This window comes from Engystomops pustulosus, chromosome 4, assembly GCF_040894005.1.
Source record: "Engystomops pustulosus chromosome 4, aEngPut4.maternal, whole genome shotgun sequence".
Taxonomy (NCBI): Eukaryota; Metazoa; Chordata; class Amphibia; order Anura; family Leptodactylidae; genus Engystomops; species Engystomops pustulosus.
Window position 1 is genome coordinate 102,728,178 of NC_092414.1, and position 23,648 is coordinate 102,751,825.

Genomic DNA, 23,648 nt, shown 5'->3' on the forward strand with positions numbered 1-23,648 from the left:
GGGATACCAAATTTATATAGGTTTTATAATGTTTTCATACATTTAAAAAAATTAAAACCTTCTGTACAAAAATTTTTGGGGGGATTTTGCCATCTTCTGGCACTAATAACTTTTTTATACTTTGGTGTACGGAGCTGTGGGTGGTGTCGTTTTTTGCAGATTTTGATGACGTTTACAATGTTATCAATTTTAGGACTGTTCGACCTTGTGATCACTTTTTATAGAATTTTTTTTTTTTTAAATGACAAAAAAGTGCCATTTTCAACTTTGGGCGCGATTTTCCGTTACGTGATTAAAATGTTATCATATTTTGATAGATCGGGCATTTTTGGACGCGGCGATACCTAATGTGTTTATGATTTTTACTGTTTATTTATATTTATATCAGTTCTAGGGAAAGGGGGGTGATTTGAGTTTTTAGGGGTTTTTATTATAATTTTTTTTTTTAACTTTTTTTTATTTTTATTTTTACTATTTTTCAGACTCCCTAGGGTACTTTAACCCTAGGATGTCTGCACGATCCTATCATATACTGCCATACTACAGTATGGCAGTATATGTTTATTTTACTACTCATACATTACAATGTGCTGATAGCACCTTGTAATGCATGGGTTAACCCGAAGTAGCCTCGGGTCTTTGTGAGACCCGAGGTTACCATGGCGACGGATCGCCGCTTCCCGATGACGTCACGGGGAGCGGCGATCCTCGAAAAGATGGCGGCGCCCATGCGCCGCCATCCTTTTGAAGCCGCCGACAGCTTTGCCGGCGGTGATCAGCGGGAAAACACCCGGTAAGCCTTTGCTGCAATATGCAGCAAAGACTTACCGGCTATGGAGAAGGCTCAGCGCGTGAGCCCTCTCCATGCACCCGCGGCCGACCCGTGACGTGCCATTACGTCACGGGTCGTGAAAGGGTTAAGTAAGAGGCCCTGAAGTGTGAGCTTAGGAGCGTATTGATGCAACATGGGGCGCACTTAAAACGGGGCTAAAATAGGGACTCTCTTGACCACCCAACATAAACTAGAAGCTAAGCATAAACAAACCTTGCAGGAACAGAAATGAACAAGAAAAAGGGTAACCGGCACTACCATCTACAAGACTATCGTGATGATCCAATGTAGGCAGCTGCACGAGTGCACTGGCAAATACAGAGTCCCAATCCGGGGTGCTCGTGGAATGATACAGTGATCAATATTCCGGAGTAGAAAAGAAGCAGATGGCACTCACCGGTATCAGGAACATAACAACTCAGGTAGGAGCACATAGCAGGGAAGATGCACGCCACGCACAGGCAATGGGCCGTTTCGCGCAGTGTGCGCTTTCTCAAGCCTCGGACCTCCCAAGACTTTGGAGCGCAGATAAAATACCTGCTCTGGGCTTGCATTGTCCTAGTAACAGTACACAACATGTATAAAAACACAATCTATAAACCGTGTGGTCAGAAAATTTAACAAATAGTATTCTAAACCCAAAATCTGAAACTTTAAGATACATCTTATAAAAGGAAGTTTTATTTATCTTAAATAAAAGTAGTCACTGAAACAGTGGCTACTGTGGCAACAGAGCATGCAGAGCACGTTATAGCAGAAAAATAGATAAATTAGCAAGCGGCAGGTAAGTTATCATAATGATATAAATGAGTAAGGGGGACTAATGAGTGGAGAGGAGGTAAGAAGAGAAAAGAGAGATATGGGCAGAAAAAAATGGCAGAACGAAGTAGAGGTAAAGATCTGGGCACAGACAGAATGGAAGGGGGGATCGAGATGAGGATTAGTGTAAATAACGATCATATATGTACAAAGTAAGTCAATGCACATGACAAATAGACTCTACATATAATATAACGCAAAATCTGAAATGCTATATCAATACGTTATAGAAACACGTTCAGATTATTCCTATCATTCAGCCCCATGGTGCCTAATGCATTATATTTCAAGATGAGTCTGGCCTCTTGGCATAAGAGGGTCTTGGGGTGGTCACCGCCTTTTGGGTACACCGCAAATCTTAACACATTAGGATTACCTCCATGCCTATCTCGAACATGGTTGATTAAACGAGGACAGCCTTTTCCTGTATTTATCGAATTGTAATGTTCGCGAAATCTAATGAATAAATTTTAGTCTTGCCAATGTAGTAATACTCAAAAGGGCACAAAATTACGTAAACCACAAAGGTGGATCTGCAATTTATGAAAGATTGTGTGATGTGCCACCTAATTTGATAAATTTAGTTTGCATATTAAAATGACAAAAGTTGCATGATCCACACCTGAAGTTTCCGAGCAGGACACACTTCTGCAACCAGGTAGAGTTATATGTGGAAAAACAACTGGAAACTAATTGAGTTCTCAGGAATGGGCAGTGCCTAAAAGTAATGTGGTTTTTGTCTGGTGATTTCAGAAAGTTGATCGTCTGTTTCTAGAATTTTCCAATTCTAGAGCGTATGGCTCGTTCATGTGGACTAAAGCCAAACGAAAAAGCCATACGACCCCCACCCTTTTAAAAACAGGAAAAGACTGTCCTCGTTTAATCAACCATGTTCGAGTTATCAGGTAATCCTGATGTGTTGAGATTTGCGGGTCTTGAAAAGGTGGAGGTGGACCCACAAAGTGGTGACCGCCCCAAGACCCTCTTACGCCAAGAGGCCAGACTCATATTGAAATATAATGTATTAGGCACCATGATCTGAGCGTGTTTCTATAACGAATCAATATAGCATTGCAGATTTATGTTTCTATAATGTATCGATATAGCATTTCAGATTTTGCGTTTTATTATATGTAGAGTCTATTTGTCATGTGCATTGACTAACTTTATACACATATGATTCTCATTTACGCTAATCTTCCACCCGGGCCCCACTTCCTTTTATAAGATGTATCTTAAAGTTTCAGATTGTGGGTTTAGAATTCTATTTGTTACATTTTCTGACCGTACTGTTGATACATTGTGTTTTTATATATGTTGTGTACTTTTACTAGGATAATGCAAGCCCGGGGCGGGTATTTTACCTGCGCTCTGATGTCTTGCGATGTCCGAGGCTTGAGAAAGCGCACACTGCACGAATCAGCCTGTGCGTGGCATGCATCTTCCCTGCTATGTGTTCCTACCTGCAATAAAGAGTTGTTATGTCCCTGATACCGGTGCGTGCCGTCTGCTTCTGTTCTAGACCTTGCAGGAAGCTACCATAAGAGAACTCATACCGACACAAGAGCTTAACTCTCTCCTGGAAGCTGGACAGCGGAAGCTGAGACACCTCTACTCATGCTCCCTTTATGAGTGGGGCAATATGCCCGGTAGACACCTTGCATGAGCCTTGAGAGATACATGAGCATCCACATATATCCCCTCCATAAAAACACAGGCAGGTGCATAAAACAGAGGAAATTGCTGCAGCATTTACAGAATACTATATACAATCTCTCAGCCCCACTGGATACTTTTCCAGCACCACCGTTGTACTGAACATTAACACAATGGGGTCTGTCGGGGTTTCCCGAATATTTCCAATTTGCCCTGAATTGCACAGGGGTTTTTGGTGCATCCGATCGGACACAAATCGGGGGCATGGCCGTCAGACAACCCAACTGATTTGAACAAACCGCAGAATTTAAAATACAAATTGTGTCGCAAAACATGCACTCACATACACCAGGAAGAAGATGGTGAACTCCGACGGACCTGAGCAGAGAAGCGACACATGCAGGAAATTGGATGCAAAATCTTAGTGAATCGCGGCAGCTCCGAATCCTCATTGGACAATGCACCTCGGGGATCACGGGGGGACATGTAAGTAAATGTGCCTCTATTAGTCCAAGAGACGCCGCTCCCCACAAAATTGTTAGAAGTAGCCGGGCAATTAGATATACTGTTCTCACTGGACGAACTCCAGCAGGTCATTAAACTGACTCCCTCAGGTAAGAGCCCAGAACCAGATGGCTACACGGACCCTTTTTATAAAGTTATGGCCACGGAACTCTATAAAAATATGCTGGTTGCCTTCAACTAGGTCTCAGAAACAAATCCCTTCCCTGCATCCTTTCTCTATGCCATATTATGGTCATCCCAAAAGAAGGTAAAGACCCCCAACTCTGCCCCAGTTATAGGCCGATTTCAACATAGACTCCAAAATATATGCCAAATTGATATCTTATAGACTGGCTGGCCTGGTGGGATCCCTGGTTCACCCTGACTCCCTGGGTGGATTTATCCCTTTGAGAGAATCAAGGAATAACACATCGAAAACATTTTCCCTGCAATTCCATGTAAAGAGCTCCACATCCCCAGCACTGCTGCTCTTCTTGGACACTGAAAAAAGCAGTTTACAGGGTTGACTGGGGCTTCCTTGAGGCGAGCCTCACCTAGATAGGCCTGGGGCCAATTATCTTGGCAAATATACAAGCATTATATGGCTCCTCACATGCACAGGTATGCATGAACAGCACTTTATCCCCCACCTTCACCATAAGCAATGGTATACACCAAGAGTGTTACCTGTCCCCACTCTTGTATGCCCTAATCATTGAACATTTATCTCCTCCCCTTACAGTATATTCCCATGTAGTAGAAACAGGTTGCACTCATTATTGTAGATACAAATTTGTTTTTATTGAATGATGCAGCACGTGAGTAAAAGCATAGTGTAGCGACAGACCATTTCACGAATCCAAGCACTTTTTGAAGCCATTGAGATGAGCATATGCCAACGCACACAATATATGCAATCATCGGTAGGTGGTGTCGTCAAGGGAGCCAATACACAATTGTATGAAAAACAACCTGTTTGCATGGTGACACAGGTTATTGTTAAAATGTAAAAAGACTAGTGACAGTTAACGTTTATACATAGTGATCATATCTACAGGTAATCTATTAGGACAGAACATCAGCACTTCCATCTTTTATAACAAAAGTAGATTTGGAAAAAATAAAGGGTGTGACATAATTTTGGTGGTCAATGTCAAAGGGGTATACCTATCATATATTTTTTTCTTTGTTGTATAATTGAGACATTTGGAAGATCTTTATTGTGCCTTATGTATGATCATGGTTTTTTTTCTTGTGATACATCTTCAGTTTTGCCTATCCTGGCAGGTGCAAATTTTGGCTTCTGAGACTTTTTGTTGCAAATGTCTCAAATCCACATTAACACAAACCATGTGAAGGTTATATGCAGGAAATTGTGAATTTGAGGCCAGGCAGATAACGACACAGGAGACTGCGGCCACACGTGGTTTTAAGGGTGAGGCCACACGTTGCATTTTGGTTACGTTTTAATTGCATTTTGAAATGCAGAAAAGCAGCTGAGGAAAGATGATTTTCCTTAATTACATTACTATTTACATTTGCATTTACAAAATGTACATATTAACACATTGTTATCACATGTATTAAAACAATGTAAGCATATGCGCATTGCGTTAATATTGCGTTTTGTAAATGCAAATGTTAACAGTAATGTAATTAGGCAAATCACCTCTCTTCGGCCATTGTAATGCATTTCAAAACACAACCAAAACGTCATGTGTAAGCTCACCTTTGTAAGTAACCAATAAAATGAAAAAAATTAAATGCAAAAATTTATGAATTTAAAAAAAAAATTGGTTTACATTTTAAACATTTAAAGCATGTGAAACTATTCCAATTTACATGTTAAAACAGTGTCCATGAAAAAAATCCTTCCTTTGCATCTGCCCTGGACCAGGTGCAGATTTGCAACTAAAAAGTCACAAAAATAAGCAAAAAAGTAATACATGGGTGAAAAGTCTGGAACATCTGGAAAATAAAGATACATGAGGCACACTGCACAAGGTGCAGACAAAGGTCTACTTGAAAAACGACAGCAAAAGTCGCAGTGAAAATTAGACAATTTAACTAGCATAAATAAAGATTTCCCCCAATGTGTTACATCCTTTATTTCTTGCAAATCTACTTTACTTATAAAGGATAGAAGTGCTGTTGTATTTTGGGGGGTTCATTAACCAGAGCCTTACACAGTGGAGCAGCACATCTCACAACCATCACCACCCGACTACCCTGTTGGCACTTCACTGAGTTTTAGCACACAGTGGGAGTGGTAATTTGGCAAATGGAGCAGGATCTTTAAAGTGTTACTATTATTACTTTTATGGAATTGTAATCTAATAGATGAATTGCACAGATTTATGTAATAATACATTGTAATGGGGTTCTCATTTCTTTTTCATTGGCTTTCATTCATTTATTGCATATTGTAGTGTTTATGTTACATATTTTTTAAATGTTGGAATGAATAAGTATATCAAAATCTGCTATTGTTTACATATTATGTATTAACCATAATTTTACAAAGGCATCTGGTTCAAAGTTAGGGCTTTGTATAGCCCAATTATTTTCCTAAATAGAAAACCAATTTTATGAAGCTCCCATAACACAGTTTATGAGCTAATGGTACCTCCACAGGTAGTATGAAACTCTGTAAAAGAAATTATATAGATCACAGTTATTCAGCCATCTGAAAAGCAAATTTCTGCAACTTTTATGTAGTTCATTGAATTTACACCCTTTAGAAGAAAATCATGGTAGGAAAACAAATAGTTATAGTATTAATACTACAAACAAAATACAATCAAAATGAAATCATGGTGTACATTTGAGACTGTATATGACTATGTAGTTTAGGTTTTTTATAATCAATACATTTTTCAAGCAATATTTGCAACAATTGCAATTCACCCGTTCCAAATCATACTATCCTGACCTGAAAAACATAAATATTCTAAAAATGTTTGAAATATATAAATAAATTACAGAATAAAACATAAAAAAAATATTCTAAATCAATTACTGGTATTTAAGATAAGATAAGATAAGATAATCCTTTATTAGTCCCACAGTGGGGAAATTCACAGCGTTACAGCAGCAGAAACTATGACAACAATAATATTAGGGATAAATGAACAAAAAGAAAAGGGAGATAAAAAGACAAAAAAAGAGACAAGCAATAATCGGCAGTTTGATGTTTAATCTGTGGATGGGACTTGCAGGGACTGGTTAGGTGGGGGGCGCAGGTTACTTCTGTTTGGGCCTTGTTTGTTGAACAGCCTGATGGCAGCAGGGAGGAATGACTTACGATAACGCTCCCTTTCACATTTGGGGTGAAGCAGTCGGTCACTGAATGTGCTCCCCAATGCCACCACAGTCTCATGCAAGGGATGGGAGCTATTCTCCAGAATAGACTTCAACTTGTATCAACAGTGTCCTCCTCTCAGCTACCACCTGCACTGTGTCAAGAGGACCCCCCCCAGGACAGAACTTTCTTTCCTAATCAGTTTGTCCAGTCTGCTCCTCTCTCTAGCTGAGATGCTGCTTCCCCAACAGACTACACCAAAGAAGATGGCTGGTGCCACTACAGAGTTGAAGAAGGTCTTAAGAAGAGCCCCGCACTCCGAATGCCCTTTATTTTGGTTAACTCTACATGTATATACACTCACCGGCCACTTTATTAGGTACACCATGCTAGTAACGGGTTGGACCCCCTTTTGCCTTCAGAACTGCCTCAATTCTTCATGGCATAGATTCAACAAGGTGCTGGAAGCATTCCTCAGAGATTTTGGTTCATATTGACCTGATGGCATCACACAGTTGCCGCAGATTTGTCGGCTGCACATCCATGATGCCAATCTCCCGTTACACCACATCCCAAAAATGCTCTATTGGATTGAGATCTGGTCACTGTGGAGGCCATTTGAGTACAGTGAACTCATTGTCATGTTCAAGAAACCAGTCTGAGATGATTCCAGCTTTATGACATGGTGCATTATCCTGCTGAAAGTAGCCATCATGTTGGGTACATTGTGGTCATAAAGGGATGGACATGGTCAGCAACAATACTCAGGTAGGCTGTGGCATTGCAACGATGCTCAATTAGTACCAAGGGGCCCAAAGAGTGCCAAGAAAATATTCCCCACATACTGATGCTCGGTTTGAACTGCAGGAGATTGTCTTGACCATGTCTACATGCCTAAATGCACTGAGTTGCCGCCATGTGATTGGCTGATTAGAAATTAAGTGATAACGAGCAGTTGGACAGGTGTACCTAATAAAGTCGCTGGTGAGTGTATATATGTCTATATGTATTTTAGTATGGTATAGCCTTATTAGCTTTGTACAAATAATACAATGTAAATAGTACATTGTAATAGTATCAAACAAAATGTAAATAGCAAATGACCAAAAAAGAATCTTTGAAAACTAACAATTATACATTTTAGATCAAAACTGACTATTTAAATGTGAAATTGGAAAGCCTGACCTATTGTATAATTTTACTTTATAATTCTCATGGAATTGTATTTATTTATAGGATTACATTCACTATGAACATGGCTATTACAGTATACTAAATGAGACAATCAAAACTAGATCTTCTCACATGTAAAGCCAATTCAAAATATTTCCATAACATATATCCGCTGGATGTTACTACTGTTTGTGTGTCTCTCTAGATGGATTTAACTCTATGACAGACTAGTCGCAGTTTTTTCTGTATTTCGTGTTTTTATACAGTTTATATTTGTTATCATATCAAAGACAGGCTTGCAGTTTTCAAAAGGAAGAAGAGAACACAGCGCCCAAGGCTCTTCCAGCATTACATTTCTTATTCCATTTTATCTTTCTTGGTTTTGACTAATGTCAGTAACAGCTACTGGTAATAAACTGCTTGTTACAGCTTGCTGTTGCCTTGAAGCATTGGCTTTGATACATTGTTAGCCAATTGGAAGCATTTCCTGATTACATTTGCAAACTGCTTGTTTATTGATTGAAAGTTAATAAAGTAAAAGACAACTTTACAGCTTAAAATTAAATGAAAATGTCCTTTGATGTTCACATTATCCAATCATCCAACACTGAATGCAATGGCAAACACATTCCTTATATGAGCATAAGGGTTGCACAAGATAAATGAATTATGCTGCATAAAGAATGACTACTACTACATGTTGAAGAACTCTAAACACTCTCCGCACAATGCTTAAATTGATTATAACTTATACTGTACAATATATATATATATATATATATATATACATACATTATTTTTTGTTATTATTACAGTATATGCACATAAAGACTTTTGCCATTTCGGATTCTGATTTATTACACTCACATCACTTCTGTCAGCATGTTCAATATTATCACTCCACTATGTATCACCATATGCGTTGTGTGTCATGACACCTTTTGATCATAGTTACCATTAAGACATTTAGCATTTTGGGCAACTGTCATTTTTTGGATAAGACTAGGGGATCTAACTTTTTCCTATTGAGGCTACATGGCTTCTGGAGATTCTGAGCCAGTGGCTCATTGTAATGAATGACCTGCGAAAATGCCATATATTGCAATACAGAAGTATTGCAGTATATGATAGGAGCGATCTGACCATCTAGGGTTAATGTACCCTATATGGTCTAAAAAATAGTGGGAAAAAAAAGAAAAAAAAAGTTTAAAAAATAAAAAAAATTTATAAAATATTAAAAATTCAAATCACCCCCTTTTCCCTAGAACTGATATAAAACATAATAAACAGTAAAAATTACAAACATATTAGGTATTGCCGCATCCCAAAATGCCCGATCTAACAAAATATAAAAACGTTTATGACCGGCGGTGACCTCCGAGGCGGGAAATGGCGCCCAAATGTCCGAAATGGGACTTTTACACATTAAAAAATTAAATTAAAAAATCAAAATGTTGCACAGACTTCAAAATGGTAGCAATGAAAATGTCGCCTCATTTCACAAAAAATGACACCTCACACAGCTCCGTACCCCAAAGTATGAAAAAGTTATTAGCGTCAGAAGATGGCAATTTTTTTTTCTTTTTTGTACAAATTCGTTTAATTTTTGAAAATGTATTAAAACACAATAAAACCTATATAAAATTGGTATCACCACGATCGCACCGAACCAAAGAATAAAGCTGAGGTGTTATTTTGAGTGCACAGTCAAAGTCGAAAAAACTGAGCCCACAAGAGTTTTTTTCTAATTTTTCCACATTTGGAATTTTTTTTCAGCTTCGCAGTACACGGCATGTTAAAATAAATAACATTACGGGAAAGTAAAATTTGTTACACACAAAATAAGCCCTCACAGAGGTCTGTACACGTAAAAATGAAAAAGTTATGGATTTTTGAAGTTGGAGAGCGAGAAATGAGCGGAAAAACCCTGCGTCCTTAAGGGGTTAAAATTAAACAAAAGAATCATGCAGTTGTAACCTTAGTTGCACACTCCATAGTTGCTTTGCTGTATACTCTATAGCGTAACTATCATATTATCTTTATTATATGTGTTAATATGTGTCACGCATGGGGTTGTGGGAGAGTCTCTTTGAGATAGAGTCTGTGGACTCACTGGACCATCGCGGGAGATGATTTTACTAGTCACAACCCGTGTCGCAAAGCGGGATGGTCTTGCTACAGTGGGGTGCCACCAGGTCGTTCCATGGGTGCGACTAGGCCCACGGTGTCATCCAAGGTAGGGAAGCATGGTTGGCAGGACCTCAGGAAGGCAGGACCTCTGGATGGCAGGACCTTGGGATGGCAAGACCTCGGGATGGCAGGACCTCGGGATGGCCACCGGGATACAGGACCGTCACAGGAGTACAGGACCGCTACAGGAGTACTGGACCGCCACAGGAGTACAGGACCGCCACAGGAGTAAAGGACCACCACAGGAACACAGGGCCACCACAGGAATGCCACAGGAACACAGGAATGCCACAGGAACACAGGACCACGGGAATACCACAGGAACACAGGAAACACGGAGGCTTCTGGAAACACACAGGAAGAACACAGGAGGCTTTCTCTTCAGTGAAAAAACATGAAGATCTGACAGAGAGTGAAGGAAGGTGCCAGATTAAATCCTAATGAGCAGGCGGGTGCACACTCTAGTGAGCAGGGACGCGCATGTGGCCCAGTCAGAGCAGGATCGCTGCCTAGTCGGGAATGGAGCAGAGCAGGAGCCAGGAGAGGTAAGTCAATTGCACACACACACATTGCGGAGTATGGGTCTACCCGCGATCCGCTACATGGATCGTGGGGGCACCCGTGACAGTACCCCCTTTAGGGCCCCTCTTCTCTTCTTCTTCAACCCCCTCTTCTTTCTCCATCGCCTCCAATTCTTCTCAGTGATGGGACACCTGAGGAGGAGAGCAGGAACAGTGTAGACAGGACCAACCCCAATGAGGTGTTTGGACCTGGCAAGGAACAAGCTGAGGATATCCTGGAGATGTCTGGAGCGTCCTTTGGCCGGGAGACGGACTCTGGTAACTTGCACTGACTCCTCTGCAAGTTGTATGGCTGGAGGCTGAAGTGGGAGATCGGAGCAGCGCTGGAAAGCTGTGGAGGCTAGAGTGGCCCATTGGGCGGCCGGGGCAGCGCTGGGAAGCTACAAGGGCTGGGTTGGGCCATGGGTTGGTGCCGGATTATAAAGACAAGCCAGATCAGCCAGCACCAAGTAGCTAGTGCGCGGGGACGTGCACGGCCCAGTCAGAGCAGGATCGCAGCCTAGTCGGGACCGGAGCCGAGCAGGAGCCAGGAGAGGTAAGTCCTGGCTGGGGGAGCAGCAACATCATGGAGCACAGGTGTACCCGTGATCCGTGACGTGGATCGCGGGGGTACCCGTGACAATATGATTACTGCAATAACCCAGTTATATAGTTTTTTCAATGTTTGCTAATTTTACATGCTGAATACTTATTTTAGATGATAAAAACTTTCAGTTTCACTGTCCTAACAGTTTTGTTTTGTATAAAAAGCAAATAATAGGCATGTAACGTATCTAAACATAAAAAGAAAACAGTCATATTTGTAGAGACGATAAGTGTTATTTTGTTCCACTCTGTCCTTGCTAGTCTAAACACTGCTTTACTCCTCTACTAGCATGATGATATACAAAATCTCTTCCCACTCACTTTTCTGCCCTGTCTGGATGTTAGAGAACTGATCCAATCATCTCCTGGAGCTGGGCTCCTACATCTTATAATAGGTTTTGCTACCTATTCTGAGATAGCTGGTATACGTCCTGTCTTATGTATTTTGTATTGTCTGACCCTATGCATGTTTTCTAACTGTCTATTTCTCTAATTTCTGACTGCATTTGTCCTCTTGGTTCTGGGCAATCTTGTTGACTTCTTTTTTATGTTTTGTGGGAGATTTGGCCCAGTAGAGACCGTGGTAGCGGGGTGCTGTGATGCAGTTCAAGACAGTGACACCAAGGTACAGTCCAAAACAGGTCTCGCCTGCGTTTATTGCAGCAGCAAAATAAAACAGCCTTTACATTCAGGCATTAAACAAACAAAATCCTACCCGTCAGGGTGCTAACTAAACAGAGTTTCTCTAACTCACCACTAGTACATAAAATAAGTCGCTGCTCCAGGCACAGAGGTCAGGGCTGTGTGCTCTCCAACCTCCTTTCAGAGAGACAACACTTACAGCTCTGCTCAGCGGCTTTATGCAAACTGATTAGGCTGCTCCCATCACCTGTGTCCAAGGTGCTGGACAACACAACCTCAGCACTCAGGCCTCGCATAGTATGAAAACCTAGGGGAAACATACCGCCCATCCACAGTTAACCCCTTCAGTGTCTCACATACCCTCCCCCTCTGTTTGACCCTGTGGGGGCGAACACTTTTGGCCATCAGACAGTGGGTACGAGATAGGGCATCGGCATTCCCATGCAGCCTTCGCGCTCGATGTTCTACCGTGAACTTGAAATTTTGTAACATTAGGAACCACCTTGTGACCCTGGCGTTCCTCTCTTTAGTCTGACTCATCCAGGTGAGGGGAGAGTGATCGGTTACTATCGTAAACTGTCGCCCTATCAAGTAATACCTCAGGGATTCCAGAGCCCATTTGAGCTTGTGTGAGCTTGCGGCTCAGGAATGTCATGGGATGTTCCTCACCCTCCACTACTTGGGACAGGACAGCCCCTAAGCCCACGTCAGAAGCGTCAGTCTGCACAATAAAGGTTTTGGTGAAGTTAGGGGTGATCAGTACCGGTCCCTCGCACAAAACCGTCTTAAGTCACTGAAACGCCCCCTCAGCCTCTTCACTCCACTTTACCATTACCGACCCGCTACCCTTGGTCAGGTCAGTCAGGGGTGCCGCTATTGTCGCAAAATCAGGAATAAATCGGCGATAATAGCCCACTATGCCTAGGAAAGCCCTCACTTGCTTCTTGCTCACAGGTCGTGGCCACTGCTGTATCGCCTCCACTTTATTTACTTGGGGTTTGATGACACCTCGCCCAATACGGTACCCCAGGTAACGGGCCTCTTCCAGACCAAGCGCACATTTTTGGGGGTTCGCTGTCAACCCTGCTGCCCTCAGGGAGTCTACCACTGCTTGTACCTTGGCTAGATGACTTTCCCAATCGTTACTATAGACTATGATGTCATCCAGGTAGGCTGAGGCATATCTCCGGTGAGGTTTTAGCACGAGATCCATTAACCTCTGGAATGTGGCGGGAGCCCCATGTAGCCCAAAGGGTAGTACCACATACTGAAATAGCCCATCAGGAGTAACAAAAGCGGTCTTCTCTTTGGCCCTGTCAGTAAGGGGTACCTGCCAATACCCTTTCGTCAGGTCAAGGGTGGAGAAGAACCTAGCCTGTCCAAGTCGATCTATCAATTCGTCAACTCTAGGCATAGGGTAAGAATCAAATTTGGACACCTCGTTTAACTTCCTAAAGTCATTGCAGAACCGTAGGGAACCATCAGGCTTGGAAATCAACTTAATAGGACTCGACCAGTCCTCGATAACCCCCAGGTCTAACATCTGCCTGACTTCTTCGGTTATGGCTTGCCGGCGCGCTTCAGGGACCCGGTAGGGTTTTTGGTGAACCCGGATGTGGGGTTCGGTTATGATGTCATGCTTGATGACTGAGAACACATCAACGTTTCGGAGCACAAACTCCTTCACTTCCTGAATCTGGGCCCTGGAGAGGGACTCCGAGATCCGTACTTCAGGCACCTTGGCATCGGGTACACCTACCTCGGGTGTCACCTTCTTGGGGACAGACACTTTTCCTACTCCCATGGCTATCAGGGACTCTCTTTCCCTCCATGGCTTTAGGAGGTTCACGTGGTATATCTGTTTGGGCTTCCTCCTCCCCGGCTGATATACCTTGTAGTTAACCTCCCCTACTTTCTCCATGACCTCATATGGACCTTGCCATTTCGCCAAGAACTTACTCTCTACGGTGGGCACAAGAACTAACACTCTGTCGCCTGGGTTAAAGGTCCTGAGTCTGGCTGATCTATTGTAGACCCTAGACTGGGCCTCTTGTGCCCTTGTCATGTGCTCCTTTACAAGGGGCATTACTGCCGCTATGCGGTCCTGCATAATGGAGACGTGTTCAATCACACTACGGTGGGGGGTCCTTTCCTGTTCCCAGGTCTCCTTAGCTACGTCCAGGAGTCCACGCGGGGAACGGCCATATAATAGCTCAAAGGGTGAGAAACCTATGGAAGACTGGGGTACCTCACGTATGGCAAACATCAGATAAGGCAACAAACAATCCCAGTCCTTCCCATCTTTGCTGACCACCTTCTTTAGCATCCCCTTCAAAGTCTTGTTAAACCGCTCGACCAGGCCATCTGTCTGGGGGTGATATACAGAGGTGCGGAGCTGTTTAACCTGCAGTAATTTACACATCTCCTTCATTACTCTAGACATGAATGGGGTACCCTGGTCAGTCAAGATTTCCTTGGGGAGGCCTGTGCGGGAGAATACCTGGAACAGCTCCCTAGCAATGTTTTTGGAGGAGGTGTTCCTTAATGGAATCGCCTCTGGATACCGCGTAGAGTAGTCCAGGATAACCAAGATGTACTGGTGCCCCCTTGTGGATTTGACTATGGGGCCAACCAAATCCATTGCAATCCGTTCAAACGGCACCTCTATGATTGGTAATGGGACCAGAGGACTCCTGAAGTGGGACAACGGGGCAGTAAGTTGACACTCAGGGCAGGAGCTACAATACCGGTTTACCTCCTCCCATACCCCAGTTCAGAAAAATCTCTGCAGGATTCTCTCTCGGGTCTTCATCTCCAGAGGTCCCAAAACACCGGTAAGTCTCTGCCGATAATAGCCTCATGAAACAGGGTCCCCACCACCCCCACTTCATGGGTGATAGTACCACAAGGTGTATGTAGGTTGATGACGGCAGTGGGATATTCACGAGTGTCCCCATGTATACATAACACTCCCACTTTACGCCCACTGTACAGTCCAGGATCAACCAAAGTTCCCCGCACCAGGGTGACCAGACTCCCGAGTCTAGCAAGGCTTCCACAGTGTGACCACCGATTGTGACCATACACACTTGGGGTTCTGCATCCGTGACTGACTCGGCTGCCAGAACCGGCCGGGCAAACAGTGACATTCGCCGGGTCTGGTTGCAGTCCATTGGCTCCACTGACAGGGGACAGTTGGCAGCAATATGGCCCATTTCATGGCATCGCCAGCACTGGATACGGCTATGACCTCTGTCACGAGCCTCACTGGGTATCTGTGTATCCAAGCCCCCCAGTGGACCCCCTCCCAACCTGACATGTTTCCCTTTTTCTGCAGTAGCAGTCTTACCAGATGGTTTAGTGGCCTTGTCACTGGCACTGCTTCGTGTGGGCACATTGGCCTCGAAGGGTTCAGGGGCCAAGACCGGGCACATCCGATGTCCATTATCTGTAACAGCACCTGAGGTGGGTCTTTTGAACTGCCCGCAATCCGAAGCGCCATATGTGGGAGATTTGGCCCAGTGACACCAAGACAGTGACACCAAGGTACAGTCCAAAACAGGTCTCGCCTGCGTTTATTGCAGCAGCAAAATAAAACAGCCTTTACATTCAGGCATTAAACAAACAAAATCCTACCCGTCAGGGTGCTAACTAAACAGAGTTTCTCTAACTCACCACTAGTACATAAAATAAGTCGCTGCTCCAGGCACAGAGGTCAGGGCTGTGTGCTCTCCAACCTCCTTTCAGAGAGACAACACTTACAGCTCTGCTCAGCGGCTTTATGCAAACTGATTAGGCTGCTCCCATCACCTGTGTCCAAGGTGCTGGACAACACAACCTCAGCACTCAGGCCTCGCATAGTATGAAAACCTAGGGGAAACATACCGCCCACCCTGTGTGTGCACTTTGGTGCAGGAAGTGAAAGTTGACCAATTTTTACCTACAGCTAAAGGTAGGGACAGCTGGGAAAGAATCAAGTCTTAAGGCTCACTGTTCTTGTCTATCTTTCCAGTCCATCAATCTCCTTACAGAGCAAAATGATATAGCAAAATTTGCTGTCCGTATCTACACACACTGGGGTCTATCCTGAGGGGTTTTAGGGTGGAGTTATGGGGGATGGGCAGGGGCAGGGGCTTGCCCAAAGGGATATTTAGGCTGGTGAAACCAGAAATCTGTCCCTCCTGGACGACCAGCACTTAACATAAGGAACCAGGTTATATAGTGTGTGCTTTCTGTGTATGTATATAACTTTATAAGAGTAATTATAAGATAGTACTATACTACTATATAGTACTAAGATACTATTATAATATAGTAGACTTTATACATGTATCTATAGATGTTCTGAGTTTTACCATATATACATAACTAAGTGTCTGCAGTAAGTGTGTATATATTAGTGTAACTACATGTACAACCTGTAGCCATATCCACACGTGGATCTGATCAGGTACTGGATGTGACTCCTTCAGGATTTATCCAGGAGGTGCTGTAGTAATAGAATATATTGTATATACATACACATTACTGGGGGTCAAGGAGGGCAGTAAAGGAGGTTTGTGTGTACATGTGTTCTCTATGTATTTTGTACTGTATTTCATGTAGTTACTTTGTCACATGTATGTTATTAGTAAACAATTTATATATATAAGTATATGCAAGGGTTGTATGTTACTCTTGTGATGTATGAAGGACTAGAGCGGGTGCTTAAGGTAAATAGAACAGACTAAGGGGCTGGATAAAACCACTGAAACCTATAGGAACTGAGTAAAAAGAACCCAATCCCCCAAACCCCTTTATCAGCTTTCAAAAACACTGTTTACTAAAGCAGAAGTAGCTGAAAAAATTATATAGGAGTCTTTTATTAAAGGAAACCTACCACTTCGGATAGGGCTTCTAAGCAGCAAATGCCGTACACTCAGGGTGAGCTGGTGCCGGCGCTTATCTTCGTTATGTTTTTAAACGGTTTTAAGGCATTTAAACACTTTATTAATCTTTATATCTGAAGTAGCTTCCCCGCACCATGGTCCGCGCTCGGCGCACCATACGCGCGACCGTGCGTGCGCCTGAATAGCAAGTGGTCGCGCGCATGGTGCGCCGAGCACGGACCACGTAGCATACAGCCTTCCCCCATGTAGTATACAGCCAGCCCCCATGTAGTATACAGACTTCCCCTATGTAGTATACAGCCTACCCCATGTAGTATACAGCCAGCCCCCACAGTTTTGCCAAACAGAATAATAAATAAACTTAATGCTCACCCTCCGGTGTCCCCGATTTTCTTTGCGGCTCCCAGGGGCTCCCGATTCCCGTCACGGCTCCCAACGGCTTCTTTTATCCTTCTCTCTTCTCTAGCCGGCAGAGTCTCGTCCATGCGATCTGCCCGTCATCGCATGATGTCATCAGCGGCAACACCGCCGCATCATAGTGTGCGACGGCCGGCAGATCGCATGGATGCGACTCTGCCGGCTAGAGAAGATAGAAGACAGAAGAGGAGACAAGGGGAACTGCTGGGAGCTGCGACGGGGATCGGGAGTCCCTGGGAGCCGCAACGATCATCGGGGACACTGGAGGGTGAGTATTAAGTTGTTTTTTTTTATTGATTCGTGTATAAGCCAAGGTGAGGTTTTTCAGCACATTTTTGTGCTGAGAAACTCGGCTTATACACAAGTATATAAGGTAAAACAATTAAATGACAACCAGTGATCAATTCAATAAAAAGTATGCAAATAATGTGCTGGAATTATTAGCGTATATACTCAAGTATAAGCCGACCAGAGTATAAGCTGAGGTTCCTATTTTTGCCACAAAAAAATTGGAAAAAAATATTGAATTGATTATAAGCCTAGGGTGAGAAAGCAACAACTACTCTATAATAAAATGTTCAGTAGCAGCCTTCCCTCATCAATAAAATGTCCAGAGGAGCCCTCCCCCACCCCCGTATAAAACAAAATGTCCAATAGAGCCCCCCATTTAAAATAAAATGTCCAGCAGAGACTCCCTTTAAAAATAAATGCCCAGCAGAAACTCCCTTTAAAAATAAATGCCCAGCAGAGACTCCTCTTAAAAAAAATGTCCAGGAATGCCCCCTTAAAAAATGTCCAGCAATGCCCCCCTTTAAAAATACATGCCCAGCATAGCCCTCATTTAAAGAAATGTCCAGCAGAGCCCCTCTTTATGGAAATGTCCAACAGAGACCCCTTCACAAAAAATTGTTCAGGAGTGCCCCCTTTAAAAAAATGCCCAGCAGTGACCCCTTAAAAAAATGTCCAGTAGTGCTCCCTTTAAAACAAATGTCCAGCAGTGCCCCCATGTATGCAATGAGCGCCGCTATTCTAGTTTTCAGCTTCCAAATTCTACAGCCTACAGTACATCGCCATAAGAGGCAAAACTTTGGGAAACTTAGTATCTATTAGTTTAGCCACTATTCAGACCACACAAAAACTCAGAAAGGTTTTTTCAATTGTGGTGGCAGCCATTGTAATGTATGTGTCTTTGCCCAAAAAACTGCCAAGGGAACATGAGAGAAGGAAAAGTGAATTTTAGAAGAATTGAGCAATGTATTAACATCTGATAAGTGCTTCAGAAGGTACTATTTGGAGTCAGTGTGCCTTTGTCAGGGTGAAAGATTCCCTTTAAGTGTTTTATGTGAAGTTATTCTTCTTTCTACAAAGAATGAAGTCAGAAAACAGTATGCGTAATTAATGGATAATGCATATGATAGAGACAGCATATACTGTTAAGTACAGATAGAAGAGAAGACTCAACAGCTGTATTTTATAAAAGACAACACTCGTTTTTTTCAAGTTTTGTTTATAGAAAAAACATCATTATGAAAAGCACAGTAGAAAATGTTTAAATAAAAAAGTAAAACATTAATAATTTGCGGCCAAATAACCTCCTCCTGCTAAATATAAGAATTCCATAGGATGCATTAAATATGGGTTCCCTATGCTTAGTTCTTTTTAAAAAATCTCTTTATGAATTTAAAGAATAAAATGTATCACACATTAAATAGATAAGAGCAAGCCAAGTATTTAGGCAAAACAACAGTCCAGTCCCAGCCAATGATCAGAAGAAGAGGAGCACAAAAAAAGTTAACTTTAAAAGTTATATGTTTTATCTTAAAAGTTTCATGCAAACTAATGCCACTAGATGGCCTTGGTTTATATAAAACAACCAGAATTTCTCAGAAAAGTTACTTATTTCTTGTTGGACTTTGCAAGCATGAGGTAGATTTTTGCTATGTCATTATTATTAGATGTATTAATATTACTATAATTGTAGTAATTATTAGCCTTTAACACTCAAATTAGTTTTGATTGTAATAGTAACAGTAACTTTAAAGTCAAAAGAGTGTATAAAATACATATTAAAGTATTTGCAGATATATTTAATCAATAAAGTTGTCAGCATTATTTTTTATGCTTTTTTTTCCCCTGAATATATTAATGTATTAAAATACCTCCTACGGACTGAAGGCTGTTATATGATAATTCTGATACTTGAGCTTGTTGCTTATATTCAAATGTCATTAAATCTTTTCATCAGTAGCAGAACAACATTTACATTTTGGTTGTTAAATTATTACAAATCAGTGATACAAGCTGTGGGACTGTAATAAAACTGTGAAATATGTAGTGGTTTTATACTAAATCAACTTTTCATATGTAAAGATGAGCTCCAGGAGTTCTTTGTTCCCTCATACAAGTGCTTTGCTATTTATCCTTAGAAACTAATTGACATAGCATAGGCCTAGTGACATAGTCCAGTGACATCTTGTATCCATTACTTAAATACTGAGGTGGAGGATAACATTTTCATATTGTTCCCATCTTGCTGAAGCTTGCAATCACAATTAATACTAAGCGGCTGGGTCTACAGACAGAATGATCTTCTGAGAATATATTCATTCAGTTTTAAATACTGAACCTAGGCCGGCAGCTCACAACAGTGAAAAACAACCACGTGCCATCCGTTTTTTGAACAGACTCGGCTGCAATAAATGCAATATTGATCGCTTATAGACTATAGTTTATGAGGATCTGTGAGGCAGATTGCCTATTAAATTGCACAATATTGGGGCTCATTAACTAAGGGTCCAAATCGCGCATTTGCGACAGAAATCGGGGTCAGGGAAAACCCGATGGATTCGGAAAAACCGCAGAATTAAAAAAAAAATTGTGTTGCAAGAATAGCACTCACATACACCGGGAGGAAGAAGGTGAACTCTGGCAGACTTCTGCACAGCAGCGACACCTAGTGGATATCGCACTCCGAATCAACATCGGACAACGCACCGCGGGATTGCGAATGGACCGGGTAAGTAAATGTGCCCCATTGTCTGTTATCCTCGGCTAATTTCGGACTTGTCCGTGTGCAGATTGCTATATTCACTGTGTAGACATTTATTTTCAAGACATTGTGGAACATTTATAGTCAACACAATTGTACTGTACATATGACTCCATTTTTAATAATTTGTAGTAGCATTTTGTGAAAGAATATACATTTTTTTCCTTTTTCGTTTTACATTTTTCAATGATATTTAAAAAGAAATAGTTTTATAAATTGAAATAAAAAATTAAGTATTATATATAGTAAAAATTATTTGAATTTTGGTATGATACAAATGATCAATGTAATAACCACAGGTATTAGAAAAATCTAAAAGTGCGTCCAGAACCATGGAAAATGTCCCAAGCTGGCAGCTTTCTGTATTTGGCAGCCAATAATGTCTGACATATGCTGGATAGGAGAAAAATATGAAGATACTGCAATAGTACCATTTAAGCAACACAGGTTGGTAGGCAAAGCAACATGATGCCAGGAGTTATTTTGTTTAAAAAAAAGCTGTGACACTGGAGCAATTGCTATTGCGCCCGCCTAGGGCGCCACCCTGCCACACAGATTAAAGGGCAATTCAGTCTAAGGCTGCTGAAAAACATACATACAGTTTAATACAAGGTAACAGCCCTTTTACTGCAGGGGTGTCTCTGGCATTACCTCCCCAAATCTCCTCTCCTGCAGCTGTTTAACTGAGAGTTGAATGCTGCTCCTAAATCCTTCTCCCCTGTTCTTTAATGCAGGGGTCCTTTATCTGACTTAACAAACAGAAGCAGGGAATGAAGCTTCACCTACACGCCCTTGGCTCAGGATTTAATCCTTCCAGGTTAAAGTTCCTGAAGCAGTCAAACCAGAATGGCAGGCGATGGGCTGCACACTGTTCATATAGCAGGTAGCTGATCACCTCTCAAGCTGTCCTAAATGTTTCATTTTTGTTCCTTAATCTATTGTCTGTGAGCTTATCAAGTGAATATAAGAGTTTAGCATGTGCATCTATGTTTTCAGCATGTAATGTCTATCTAGGATATATTTGTAACAATGTGTATTTGTCACGTCTGTGCCAAAATGCTGCACTATCTGTAGGTGGCGTTAATGTGTGTGAACTGTGCCTCGAACGGCCATGTGTCCTGCCAGCCTCGGATGGCCATGTCTCCTGCCGAGCCTGCCTCGGATGGCCATGTCTCCTGCCGAGCCTGCCTCGGATGGCCATGTCTCCTGCCGAGCCTGCCTCGGATGGCCATGTCTCCTGCCGAGCCTGCCTCGGAAGGCCATGTCTCCTGCCGAGCCTGCCTCGGACGGCCATGTCTCCTGCCGAGCCTGCCTCGGACAGCCATGTCTCCTGCCGAGCCTGCCTCGGACGGCCATGTCTCCTGCCGAGCCTGCCTCGGACGACCATGTCTCCTGCCGAGCCTGCCTCGGACGGCCATGTCTCCTGCCGAGCCTGCCTCGGACGGCCATGTCTCCTGCCGAGCCTGCCTCGGACGGCCATGTCTCCTGCCGAGCCTGCCTCGGACGGCCATGTCTCCTGCCGAGCCTGCCTCGGACGGCCGTGTGCCCTGCCTGGCCTGCCTCGGACGGCCGTGTGCCCTGCCTGGCCTGCCTCGGAAGGCCGTGTGCCCTGCCTGGCCTGCCTCGGAAGGCCGTGTGCCCTGCCAGGCCTGCCTCGGACGGCCATGTGTCCAGCCAAACCTGCCTCGGACAGCAGTGCGTAAACGCGATATTAATGCATGTGTAAACAATGCGTTAATGCATGCATTTTGTTAACATATGCGTTAACATTGTGTTAACAAATGTAAACAGTAATGTAATTAGGCAAATCACCTCTCCTCAGCTGTTGTAATGCGTTTTAAATGCAATGAAAACGCAGGACAAAATACAACGTGTGAACGCGTCCTGATATTTCCCCAGGGACTAAGTGCTCTAAGAAAGGTGTATTTCAGCTTATCTCATCCACTGCATGAGACCATGTGAGATAATGCTCAGACCAATTCCTCTGAAAAAACCTTGTGCTCTGATAATGTTCTTGCTACCATTGATAATGGACCATTGCCCCCTCCTAATCTCTGTGGGAATGGTGAGGGTCCGGTGGTTCCTCTTAAAAGGGGGGTACTGTCACATCCGTGCCAAAACGCCTCACTTTCCGTAGGTGGTATTAACCCCTTATCACCGACACTAGTTTTCAGCTCAATGACCAGACTCGATTTTTCAAATCTGACATGTCTCACGATAATTGGTTATAACTTTGGAACGCTTTAACATATCCGGGTGATTTTGAGAATATTTTCTCGTGACACATTGTACTTCATGTTAGTTATAAAATTTAAGTGATAAGTTTTGCGTTTCGTTCTGAAAAAAAGTGAAAAATTGGCAAAAGTTTGTAAAAATTCTTCATTTTCCAAGTTTGAAATGTTCTGGTTTCCAGACAAGATGTAAAACTACCCAAAAAGTTTGATAATTAACATTTACAGAATATCTGCTTTATTTTGGGATGATATTTTATGCTTCCGGTCATTTTTCTAGGATGTTATGAGGTGCAGAACTTTAGGTGCGATTTTTCTTATTTTCATGAAAATTGCCAAAACTCACATTTTGAGGGACAACTCAGCTTTTAAGTGACTTTGAGAGGCCTAAATAATAGTAAAACCACATAAATTACCCCACTATAGAAACTTCACCCCTCAACGTATGTAAAACAACTTCTATTAAGTCCATTAACCCTTTAAGTGTTTCACATGGGTTAAAAAATATGGACCTGCGATTTAGAAACTATAGAATTTTTTTGGAAAATACATTCATTTAGGCCAAACTGACAGTTTCAGAATAAATTAAATGATGAAACGCACTGCAACGCTTGATGCCCAATTCCTCCTGAGTTTACTGATACCCCCATATGTGGTGGTAAACTGCTGTACGGGCGCACGGCCGAGTATAGAATGAATGGAGGCGCCATTCATAGCAGATTTATATTGTCACATTGTACAACCTATAAATTTTTATTTTTTTTTTGGTAGTGCAAACA